Genomic DNA, 12,288 nt, shown 5'->3' on the forward strand with positions numbered 1-12,288 from the left:
ATGAAATGTTACAATTTTCTTTTATCGTCTCCTCTGAAACAGGCTCGGACAGTTTTAATTTATAAGGGCGGTGATGAAAAAAATATAAAAACTGGAGACAGATAACCATATTTCGTCTTGCGAAGAATTATTGGAAGTGTGTTGGATTCAAAATTGAGAAGTTGCATTGCATTAAATCAATATCAGCGAGGATTTATGGCTCTGCCTGACACGCATATAAATTCTTCAATTGTTAATGGTTGTCGTCAATCAGCAAAAAAATTAAAAAAAAAAATGCTGTATCGTATTTATTGATGTACTCGTATCTAAGGCCTTCGACTCTATCGGACATCAACATATAAAAAGATCCTTAAGCATGCATGCATTCCACGGAATCTCTACAATTTAAATTCTTCTTCGTTATCAGCAAATACTATTCAAATTGAATCAAATTTTCAAAAAACAAAACCTATAGCCTTAAATTGTGGCGTATCACAGGGTTCTCCGTTATCACTAATATTATCTAATTTGGCAATCAATCACGTGATGCAAAATCTGACTGATTTTTATATTTCTACTAAATATGGCTATTCTTTATCAGATCAACTACCTCATTTGTCTGTGCTAGCCTTCGCTGATGACCTTGCTTTAATTTGTAGCACTAAAGCAAATGCTACATCGCTTGTTGATTTAGCTGAAAGTAGCTTAACTGAAATTGGTCTTCACATAAATCCAACTAAAATCAAGGCAATAGTTTTACAAAAGGGCAAGCTCTGTGCAGATGATATTATCACTCTACAAGGCTCTGTTATTTCTTCGTTGCGCGATAAAAATGAGTGTATCCGATATCTCGGAATAGATTTCACAGACAAAATCTCCTTCAATAAAACCAAGACTATAAAAAACGTATCTTCAGACTTGGATGGACTCGTCCAAACAAATTATTAAAATCAGACCAAAAATTAAAACTCATAAACGAATATATATGGCCAGGTTTGATTTACCCTCTACAATGTGCTCCATTACCTCAGTTATCTGATACATTCTTACGAGATCTTGACAAAATTATTATTAGAAGTGCTGTGAAGGAAATTATGATGCTGCCCGATGATACGCCAAATTCAATGTTATACGCAAGTAAAAAGTCCGAGGTTTGGGAATTCTTTGTGCAGAGTGGGAGGCCAACATTCACCATTATAACATCTGTAATCGTCTTCACCGTATTAATGATGTGCATCGTAACTTTGTAAGGAACCTGCACCTTCAATAACAACTGAGTTTACGTAGACTAAACATCAATAAGTCTTCTATAGCTCCCAACACTAAAGGTCGACAATTAAGGGAGATCTTACGGAACAGAAGTTTTGAATCATGGTGTAAATTACCTCATAAGGGCAAAGGTATTATCCTGTATTCTGAGTGCCCCAAGGCAAATTCCTGGATGTCTTCAAAAGCAAATTTATCAATTTCAGAATACATTAATGCAATTAAAATGTCCGGCAATCTATCTTCGGTTAGATCTGTGCCAGGCAGAAGTTTCAACACAACCCGTGTCGCCATTCTGGCTGCAACGAGACGGAAACTCTTGGAAACTCTTGGTCACGTGTTGGGATTCTGTCGAAAAACCGAGCTGCTGCACAACAACCGACACCATGCTGATGTCCTCAAGCGTCGCGGATGGGAGGTATACGAGGAAATCCACTGATTTTCATCCTTAGATTCGAACAGAAGTGCAGATATTGTAGCCATCCACAGGACTCAAACTAAGGGAATAGTTCTTGATCCTACAATCCGGTTTGAGAGGGATGCCTGCAGGCACAACACGTAGATGACGAGAAGAAATTCTTCCCACAGTCAGTGGAGTGTTTCTGGTCTTTTGTTTGGTGCGCGTGGCACACTTCCTAAATTCACATGGAATATTTTAAAAGCACTCGGTCTCCGATTTTGAAATTCAAAAAATTTTATTGGATATTCTTAAGGATTCAATCCAAATATTACATTACCATTTATATTTTGGCCATTGATGATTCTATTGGGTTTGAATTTCTCTGGATGTTTTACTAAACAATTCCTGTATTTAATATTTTTGTCTTTCTAAATTATTCTGTAGTACTTTTATTCTGGATCTTTATGGTCACCCTCATTGAGGGCAGATTATTTTGTTAAAAATAGTTGTTGCAGTAAAGTTATAACATATGAGCTCGGAGTTCTTTACCAAAATTTACATATAATTTTTTTAAACAATTATCAATATCATCTTTTGAAATTCAAAAAATCATCTCGCAAATTCTTAAAGATTCCCTGCAGGTTATACAATTTCAGTTATACCACTCAGAAGGCCTTAATTAAGGATATGCTAATTTTAAATAAAATATTTTATTTATAAGTATAATTTTAACGTCATCTTCTAAGATTTTATTTTATAATTGATAAATAATCAGAGGTGTTTAATTATTATACTTAGTATTTTATTTTTATAACAATACTCATATTTAATTAATTATATTTTTATTTGCTATTAATTTCCGGATCCTCGTGGTCATCCTTAATTAAGGCCGGACGATTTATTTCTCTCTCTCTCTCTCTTGAATCGTGAATTGCATAAATCCCCCAAGTCACATTTTTCTCAAATTCAGTTTTTCATGCGGTTATAATGTGCATACATAGGCCTTTCAAGTGGTGCAGAAATTCCACACGTCCAGTGTTCAGTGTACATTTCACAGCGGCAATAAGAGTGAATTGTGGGAAATTGTAGGAACACCAGGGCATATGGAATATTTTAGTAACTCAAAATTCAGTTTGCTTTTCTTTGTCCTTAAAGGATTAAACGAATTTCAAGAATTAAATATGTTATGCACATAATTTCCCACTTTTATATGTTTGTATATATATTTTTTTCTTTCTCAATTTCCTGACTTAAATATGCATTTAAAGTTCTTTATAAGATAAAAAAAATTGCCCTTCTTCGTCTTATTCACCCAAAAATTGTTTTCAAGAAATAGAATAATTGTTACTAGAATTGCAGAAAACCCCACATAGCCAAGCAATTCAGATTTTTTCAAGAAAATACTAAGAAAATAAAGTTCATATATATCAAACGCTAGAACGTATTATGTTTCAATAAAAAAATATAAGATAATCTGTTTTTTGTACCTCCTGAAAAATTTACTCAAATGGATATGTGGTATTTCTGCAATTCACGATTCAATTGAATTATATACTTACTTACTTACTTACTTACTTACTTACTTACAAATGGCTTTTAAGGAAACCGAAGGTTCATTGCCGCCCTCACCTAAGACCGCCATTGGTCCCTATCCTGTGCAAGATTAATCCACTCTCTATCATCATATTCCATCTCCCTCAAATCCATTTTAATATTATCCTCCCATTTACGTCTCGGCCTCCCCAAAGGCCTTTTTCCCTCTGGCCTCCCAACTAACACTCTAGCCTATATGCATTTCTGGATTCGCCCATACGTGCTACATGCCCTGCCCATCTCAAACGTCTGGATTTAATGTTCCTAATCATGTCAGGTGAAGAATACAATGCATGAAGTTCTGCGTTGTGTAACTTTCTCCATTCTCCTGTAACTTCATCCCTCTTAGCCCAATTGAATTATATATGTATTTATTTACACTGCAAGTGGGCAAACACCCGGTGGCAGTGGTAACTTAATTACTCACAATAAAAATAATACATAATAATTACAATTAATAATAATACATAAAAACCTAATTAATAAGTGAACCTAATTTTCCATTACAACCTATATATGTATAGGCTCTACATAAGCGATGATGAATATAATTATGACAGGTAAAATTATGGAAACAGAATTGTGTACATTCTTTCTAACTTGTCCATCACAAATCGTACTTGAACTCGCCGGCAACACACTTTTCTAATTTTTAAAATTTCCTAAATGAATCGTAGATAAGATTCGCTGACCAAGAAAGACAAAATACCCAAGTTCATGAACAGCCCTCGTATTAGGATATTAAAAAGCTATGGGAGAAGATACAGTATTAACAATAAAATTATAACATATGAGCTTCATCTGGAAATATTCGGTAAATGAGCATCTAATTTCTGTAGCAACAAAAAAGTATTGAACCGCACATAACAGTTTATAAGTTCATCTGCATCCATAGATTACCTTTCCCCCTACAATGTACTTGAACTACTACACTGGTCAGACGATTGTGATTAATTTTCGAGTGAATACAATCATTAAACGACATAGGATACAAAAGAAGCATACTGCAATAGCCTACACCCTAGATCATATATGTAACAGATAACTCATCGCTATGTTAAAATCGGCAGCACTTTGAAGAGAACAACCGCCAGGATCGCCACCCGTCCGCCGTAAACGAACATGAGATGGAGTACAGTCGCTAATGCAATTAAAATGGGAATTATGACGTGACTCCTTATGTAACAACTTGATGGCAGCGTAGTAAACCTGATAAAAGTTGTTAACGTCAAGTTCTATAAGGTCCTACACGCAGAATTTCGAGCTGTGAGTTATCACTTCACAAACGTACTGAATTCACCGAAAAAACGTTAATGTCGTTTTCAAAGTTTTTCTTAAATTTTGCAATGTAATTCAAACACTCCACATAGATCGTGCATCACAATGTCCAGAAACATTACTTGTAAAGAGTCGTAATACGACTAATAAAACTGCTGTACTCGTACGAACACATTTCACATTAGAATGGAAATATTGATATACAAAAACCAGATGTACGAACACATTATAAAGTGACAATTTGGTAATGAAATGAACACAAAATGAGAAATCCATTATCTCGAGCAAAACGTTTCAGAATATCGCACGCGTGCCGATAATAGCAATGACGTATTCGCTATATGACGTAATACCGGAACGCTTTGATCGGGATGAATGCAACTCGTCTGAAAATCTTCTACTCGCCATGTAACAAGAAATGAAATGCAGGACACAAGGTAATGTATAATTTATTTCCAATCGTTAACAGTTTTGTATCACTTTTGCAATATCACATAAAACAGTTCAGAGAAACTATGTTAGCAAAATAAAGGAACATTTGAGCCGTTCAGAGCAGAAGTGGTGTAAGTCAAAAATGGGTAATGAGGGTTAAAGTAAACATTATGTAAAATACAGTGCAAAGTAGCAATTAATATTCAATTTATTTAAACTATCAGTAGTCAGTGGATAGCAAGAAGGCCATATTAATTGCTACTTCGCGCTGTATTTTACAGAATTTTCACTTTAAACCTCATTACCCAATTTTGACTTACACCACTTTTGCTCTGAACGGCTCATTTGTAACATAACCTGCAAGGTCATTCATTTCTCTTTATTCAATGCCAATGCCAGGCGCAACAAATCGATACGAACATATGAATACAATTTGTCAGCTATGGATTCCGAATTTCTTTCATAGTTTATTCCCTACAACTTATAATGCTAAGATGTCATAAAGTGTTGTATCCGACTCGTGGATAATCTTATTATAACACTCATGCCAAAATCATCAAGATTATCCACTTGTTGCATAAATAACTATTATTTTTTTTCATTTTACACTACTAAACTAATGCAGATTACAAGAACGTTTGAGTGCCTATATACCCACAATATCTGCACAGATACGCAGATGGCCACGATTTGAACTAGGATAGCTAACATAGAAATACGGTTATCTTGCATTCATGCAGTTAATTGAATAGTCTTTACTTTACCTTCAAGGCGATTGTGATCTCATTAGTGTTTTTTTTATAAAGTCCAACCAAACAAAAACGTATTTTATGTTACTAATATGTTATGAATGTGTCACTTCCAAAAGACGTTGACATAGCGCACAAGCGGTAAAGTATGTATGTACGTTACTTTGTTTACTCTTTCTCGACAAAGATTTGCTGTAAAGGAAAAGACTGAAAATAAAGCTGTCATATAACTTATTTCGTCTTGCGAGAAAATAGATCTATTATTTTTCCTGAGAAGCTTCAGAAAGTATACTGATGTATGAGTATTAAAGGATCATTAAATGTTCTCTTGTAGAAAGACTATTACAATAAAACACGTATTATTAATGAAATATTACATGTGTTATATTCCATAAAATCTTTTAGTAATTTAGGTACATTATGATTCATAGTGTATTTTCTAAATCTGGCGAAACAAATTCTGTACAGCATGCTAATATAAACTTATTACTGTTAGATCTTTATTTAATGGAGAATGTTGCCATCTCCGTGAAAAGCAGAACGAACAAAGAAATCATCACATTCGTCATTATAAACATCACGTTTCGAGTTATTATGCCTGTTCCGTCTCCAATTCAATTTTCTTTTTCCATCTAGCCAGAACTCTTCGCCTATTATATTCTCATTTGAAATTGTTATGCTATTATCTTGAATTGAATGTGATCTTTATCCGACTGGAAAACGTACTGGTATCAAAAGTCCTGTAGTTATGTATGATGTCCGTTATATTTGACTTGTTCACGTGATTGTTAATAGGAAAACTTATCTTATTTTCTGTTACTGAGGATCATATATTTGCATATGTTCACATTATAATTGTTACATCTGAAGGTGACCTCCAACGTGCAATCTCCAACAAGTTACATTAGGTTTTAGACTGACAAATTCTACTGATAAAACTAATACCCCATTCAGAGTAAAGTCTGTATTAATATAATTTCTAATTTAATAATTTAATGACTTAATTACTTTATTTTTCTGGGATATAAAATGTAATTTAGTGTGAATGAAGACACCGGCAAACAAAATCTCAAAATGTATTAAAGTTACAAGTGCAATAAATCAGATTTCCAAGCCTTTGCAGGTACAGAGACACACTAGACTCAACATTTACAATACCCTTGCTCGACATGATCTTATGCACGGTTGTGAGGCATGGACCATCAGAAGAGGGAATGAGACACGACTGACTTCTGCAGAAATGTGAATCATGAGAACAGCGGGTTGTTTGCTCCTTGAACATAGATGAAATGTTGATAACATTGAACGATCTTCACAATCACCCAATTGTTTCTATATCCAACATTACCGTCAAAATTGGAAATCACAAGTGCAAAAGATATTCTCCACTAGAATAGTTAATAAATCCTATCGTATGTTCCACGAAATCGCAGGAATTTGGGACAACCTATTAAAGCATTGCAGGGGACCGCAACGTATCCATTATGGCCTCATACTTCATTTGCGAATGATAATGATTAGTTATTTAATGATATTCAGATAGTGACCTCAGCAGCTGTTTCTGTGCTGATTTAGTTATTGATTTCTGTCTTTATTTTAGTCTTCATAACACTGGCGCTTGAAATACTCGACTAAAATATTACAAATTGAATAGCTGCCCAAAGAATAAATAATAAACAATAAAGTGGAAATTATAATTGTTCGTAAATTAAATTCCATCTCTGAGTATACCGCAGATCAGTATCTTTGTACATCAGTATGATTTAAGCGGTTAGGTACAGCTTACAGCAATAAAGTTTTTGGAAATATTCAACAATTTTTTCTTCCATTACTGTATCTTGTACAATAATGAAAATCGGTATGTATAAAAAAAACTGTCCTTCTGCTATCTGAAAAAAAAAATAGTTTTATAATTAAAAAAAATTTTTTTCTTCAAAATTCAAAATGTTGACAGTTCACTGTGCAGTGATGAAGCTATTCCCTCATAACTAAAAAACTTGTTAACTTTTTCATGTTCTCTCTCTTTTATTTTATTGCTGAAACTCATGTTTACAATATCATGCTCTATTAACTACACTCCTTAATAAATAATATTTTTTTATTTTGTGTAATATAAAATACTGATAATTGACCATTTTTAAATGAATTTATTTTGTTGTTTTTGGGCGAAATCTTAATATCTATTATAACTTTGTGATTTGAGGCTATAAAATCTTCCTTTCAAATTTTTAATAAAAATTCAATAAAATAAATACAAAAATTACTAATTTCATCATAATTACAAATAAATATTAATTTAATAAAAAATTCCAATAAAATAATTAAATATTAATAAATCAAAATCTAAAAAATAAAATTTTAACAAACTTATATGACATGCATAAATACACACAAAAAATTTCATCACAGAATGTTGGATAGTTTTTTAGTTACGTGGGAAACCCTTCATCGCTGCACAGTGAACTGAATTTTGAAAAAAAAAATATATATATATAAATAATTTGTTTAAATCGTAAAAATATATTTTTTTTCATATAGCAGAAGGACAGTGTTTTATACATACTAATTTTCATTATTGTACAAGATACAGTAACGGAGGAAAAAATGTTGAATATTTCCAAAATTTCACTGCTGTAAGCTATACCTAACCCCCTTTTAAAATAAACATGGAAGCCTTATGCATACACGAATTCCAACACTGTAAAAATCTTCAACACCGAATCATTCCGGCAACATGTTTCTGATTTCCTTGCAGTAAAAATCAATGTTAGGTGTTAATTGGTAGAAACTACGAATCGAGAATCTTCAATTGAACTTACTCACGCAAGTGAAAGAAAGTGCGAAGGTTACAGAGCGCATGCAATAAGGTCATTGACATGTGTTCAATGAGTGAATCTTTATCCTGTGAACTGACAATGACTCGGCTATCGTAGTACTTTGGATTAGGTTTGGGTGTAAAATGAGGGCGCTTTGTCTCAAGTACTTCAGCCTTTTGACTTTTACGGTGAAAAACGAATAGTGCAAGTATCAACGATTTTTAACTCCATTCCGAAGTTCACTCTTACACCATATTTTAAACTTCCTCCTCCTGATACTTTGGAAGGACCACTGCAGGACTCTCGACATGGTGCCATCGCATCGCTGAGTGTACCGAAGACACCATAGAAATGTTGACAACGATTTCCCATTAACTAGATGGACGACCGTGTATATCTTGAGACGTAAGAGTTGCTCTTCATGGCTGAAGTAAGTGCTGTAATAGATCTATGTACACTCTTAGGTTTGTTTGTGCTGTTAGAAATAGCAGGAATAGAAAAGGACATTCAGGAATTGACTCATAAGACTGTTCTTCGAACCAAAATGAGATCTGTCAACTGCATCTACTCGTCTATTCTCTGAACTGTTAGATGAATTTGTGAGAACATGAAACTATGCCACAGAACAGTGGTTCTCAATTATTTTTCCTTGAGGGCCACATAGTTTTTCTTTGTGTGTTTTGACATAGGCCAGAGAACTTAAATAAGCATTTAATACTCAAGTTCTTGAGAAAAAAAAAGTGGTTTCTCTTCTGGGTTGGAATGGAATGGTATGGAATTCAAGTGAGGGGGGGCACGGATGGCCCAGCACTGCGACCTGTTGAGATCTATTGCGCTAACCCTCGATATGGAATGAGTTGCGTGCCATAGATCCCCTACGCGCACCAACCAACCATAAGACTCCCTTACTACTGGTTCCTGCAGCCAACAGAAATCCACATACCATTCCTGCTTCGGCAACTTCCTCCAAGGCCCCCCTGTCGGTCCGACGCGAAACTCCTCCCCCGAGTAGGTCCGCCTCGGGTGCTCGTTGCAGAAGCCATCCAACATCGTTTAGCTACAATCCACGGAGGCAGGTCGAGAGAGCCAGTAGTTCCGGGAGGCCGCCTGTAGAGTGGGGTTAATTACATTACCTATTCAAAATATTTTTCGTTGTGTCTAATTAACAGTAACTTATGTTTTTAATCACTTTGCAAGCAAACATTTTTGCATCTACCCATTTATAGTTAATTGAATCTAAAACATCTTAGAGTTGTTCATTGGAGATTTTATCTAAGTTCGGGGTGGAAGAGAAGTTAGATAAAAAATATACTGTTCGTGTCAGAGAACCTTGAATCACACCAGTAAGTTGATGCAAATATTTATAAAACATATAGTGCAAGTGCCTTGCAAGATTGAAAATTATCCACATATTTGTCTGAAAATAAGTAATATTTTAATTACTTCAAGTTCTTCTGAATCCTGAACGCCACATATTCCAAATGTAAGCTACCTTGGGTTATCTGATGTAACATTACCTTGCATGCAATATTATTATTTATCTGTGAGGGAGTTAAAATATCTGGTAAACCACTTGTAACGATACAACATGTTTGGAAAATTATCGAAGATTTCTGCCTAATTTCGTATATTAAAAGAAGAAAAAACTTATTTCGCACAACTACATCTGCTGACAGATTAGGCTTCTTTTCCTGTTCAACAATGTGAAGATATTTAATTAGTTTTAGTTTATCCCTACAGAAAAAACGCATTTAATCTAAAATCCGAGATCTGCTTATGAATCAGTAATTAGGAAGAGCACAAAAAGCCTTTCAGACTGAGGTGCGTTGGGGTAAACTCGCTTCCAATTCTACTCATTATTATATTCACCTTGTATTCCCCTTGTCCTTTTATATTACCCTTGTTCTCCTTGTCTCCCCTTGTTCTCCTTTTTTCCCCTTGTTCTCCGTATCCTCTCCTTGTTCTCTTGTCTTCCCCTTGTTCTCCTTTTCTTCCTCTTGTTTTCCGTATCCTCTCCTTGTTCTCCTTGTTTTCCCCTTGTTCTCTTTGTACTCGTATTAACCTCATTCACCTTGTATTTCCCTTGTTCTTCTCGTATTACCCTTATTATCTTTGTATTCTTCTTGTTCTCCTTTCATTTTCCACACTACCCTCATGTAGTTGCACGTAAAGATGTGGAATATACGTAGTAAAGCTTTGCACCTCTCGATTTTTAAGGATAATAAAATACTTGAGATCAACCTTGATAGAGTGACGTAAAGATTATTCATTTTACAAGCTTTCTTTCTATGAGCAGTGGAGTCTCACGTTTATATTACGTTGAATAGGTAGCCTTGCAGCAAGGAGTCTCGCTATTGTGACTATCTAACGTTGTCTCATAATTCTAAAAAAAATCAGAACGGAAAGGGACAAACCACTGAATTTTTTAAGCTGCGTGATAACCGTGGTGGTGATGATGCCGGTGATGTTAGCCCTGTTAAATGTTCAAATCAAATCTCTGCTCATGAAATACAGGCTGCTCACGCATTCCATCGCGTGTATCCATATGGATGAGTTTGCTTGCGTAAGCAGTGCACTAACAAAATGACTTACGAGCAGTGCCTCATACCTCTTGAGAACGCCACAGTGCCTTTTATCCCATGTTTTGTTTCACATGTCGGATCCTGAACCAAATAAACTTAAATGTTGTCTTAATTTTAAAAGAGAGATTAATAGGCTTTAATGACGAAGTCTGGATGTTTTCCCACATATGTAACCCTCAAGGAAAACAAGCCGATTGGAGATATCTGTTTCTTTTCGTCTGGACATTTATTCTTGATTTATTTACAAATTACTTTCACTTGTCTTTAGTTGCATGTTGTGAGGTCAGAATCAATATTGATTATCTCCCTTCTCTTCAGGTCTATGTTACTGACGTCACACACAAACGCACCTTTAAACGGTTTCAGAGGCTACGTCAAGCAACGCCCGAAGAAGCGTGTCAGATTTCTGCTGCATTTGGAAAGGAATCCAAGTTGTCTTGTTACAGTGCCGATCTTGCAGGGATAGACTGTAATTGTCAGATTCTTTACGCAAGAGTCTGTCTAGTGTTCGCAGCGTTTAAAGCGCACCTTTAACCAAGAGTTGAAGACACCGACCGTGGGTACGAATTCCCTCTATTTCGTTGCTGTATACACATTCAATTGCCTAGGATTCGCGTTACAGAATGCGCGCTGGTTCGAGTCCTCATGGGTAAGAAATTTTCTCATTAAATTTCGGCCAGTGTATGGGACCGGTCCCCATCCAGCATCGTGATGCACTTGGGGAGCTACGATAGATAGCGAAAATCCGGTTTCGCAAACCAGCTATAACGGCTGGGGGGATCATCGTGCTAACCACACGATATCTCCATTCTGGTTGGATGATCGTCCGCCTCTGCTTCGGCATGTGGACGTGAGGCCAGCAGCCGGCTGTTCGGTCTTGGACCTTTATGGGCTGTAGCGTCATGGATTTACTTTTACTTTACTATACACATTCAATACAGTCATTTTTCAGCATCTAGTCACAAATTCAAACCAAAAGTTGTCCATTTCGGCTATCAGAAAATTTGAGATGTTTTTCCAGTCGTAATTTCTAGTTTGATTATTTGCATCTGTTTTGAAATTATTGTATTGAACATGCTATTCAAGTTCTGAAACAAAAATTCTTATTATAAGTTGACATCTTATCTTGTATGACAACACGTAAGCACCGAAAATGGCGTTTAGAAAAAAAAATATGAATAGGTTACACTATA

General features: G+C 35.2%; 1 protein-coding gene across 4 annotated transcripts in view; it reads right to left on the reverse strand.

Annotated features, from left to right (window-relative positions):
- Positions 1-12,288, reverse strand: part of LOC138704857 (alkaline phosphatase-like) — a 670,581-nt gene that overhangs the window by 595,409 nt on the left and 62,884 nt on the right. The window contains exon 2 of one of the 4 annotated variants that reach the window (XM_069833187.1): positions 9,457-9,620. The exons of the other annotated variants lie outside the window; for them this stretch is intronic. The gene's annotated coding sequence lies outside the window, so the exon portion shown is untranslated. The remainder of the gene's footprint in view (positions 1-9,456; positions 9,621-12,288) is intronic. 4 annotated transcript variants of the gene reach the window in all.

The sequence above is a fragment of the Periplaneta americana genome, chromosome 8 (assembly GCF_040183065.1).
Source record: "Periplaneta americana isolate PAMFEO1 chromosome 8, P.americana_PAMFEO1_priV1, whole genome shotgun sequence".
In the NCBI taxonomy this organism is placed as follows: domain Eukaryota; kingdom Metazoa; phylum Arthropoda; class Insecta; order Blattodea; family Blattidae; genus Periplaneta; species Periplaneta americana.